Source organism: Mauremys reevesii, linkage group 12, assembly GCF_016161935.1.
Source record: "Mauremys reevesii isolate NIE-2019 linkage group 12, ASM1616193v1, whole genome shotgun sequence".
In the NCBI taxonomy this organism is placed as follows: Eukaryota; Metazoa; Chordata; order Testudines; family Geoemydidae; genus Mauremys; species Mauremys reevesii.
In genome coordinates this window covers 24,725,598-24,726,587 of record NC_052634.1, presented here as the reverse complement: position 1 = coordinate 24,726,587, position 990 = coordinate 24,725,598, and positions in this window count along the sequence as shown.

Sequence of the window (990 nt, the reverse complement as noted above, 5' to 3'; positions counted from 1 at the left end):
CAGGGTGCCATGTCCCCAAGGCCGGCCCTGCCCACATCCCATCCAGACACTCAGTAGGAAGGGAGGGAGCTCCAGCCAAGCTGTCAGTCATCATCTGTAGGAAGCCAGGAGTGAGATCTGCTGGGGACTGTCCTGAGCTCACAGAGTCTGTGTGGGGAATCCCAGCTGGTTCTCTCAGGCACTGACAGTTTCTGGGTTGATTTGATGTTTCCTCACCTGTCCAGGGACTTCTCAGGATCTCGCTTTCCTCTGAACCCTGGAGATCCAGGACCCACGGCTCTTCCCCTCCTTCCAGCTGGGAGATCACGTAGGGTTTGGAAACTGGAAACCCTGCTCAAGGGAAAGAAAACAAGGGAGGCAGGAGGGTACTTTGCCCACCTCTGGTATAGATGGTGACTAAACTTAAACCTCTGCGAACCAGGAAACGAGAAGTTAATATAAACGCCCCCCCTCCAATGCAACCTTAACTTTGCCCCCAACCCTTAACCCTGCAGCTGGCAAGAACCACTGAGGATGGTTCTTTGTGGGCCGTGCAAAGGTTAACAAACTCCCACAGCGACTCAGGTGTTCAGCTCAATGGAGCAGTAACGGGATGAATTATATGGTCTGTGGTATAAAGGACGTCAGAGTAGATGACCTAATAGTCATATCTGGCCTTCAAAGCTACGAACCTATAATCGATCTGAGGAAAGACTAAGAGAACGTGCCACTGTCTGTGCTGTGTTCACAGGTGGGAATCCCAGCATCTATCCGCATGCCTCCAGCTGTGTGCACGGGGCCAGCTGGAGCTGTGACTGGCTGACGGAGGGATGGGTTGCAGCAGCTGGGCAGAGCTGTGCTTGTGCTATGCAGAGAGGTGCATGTGAAACTTGGGGGGGCCAATTCTGCCTCAGTTCTGTGCTGAGTGTTGTAGGCTGTGTCAGCAAAGGTGCCCAAGGGCGTGTTCTTGCCATGGGGGTTGTCAGCACCCTGGGGGCGTATGTTCGAGTG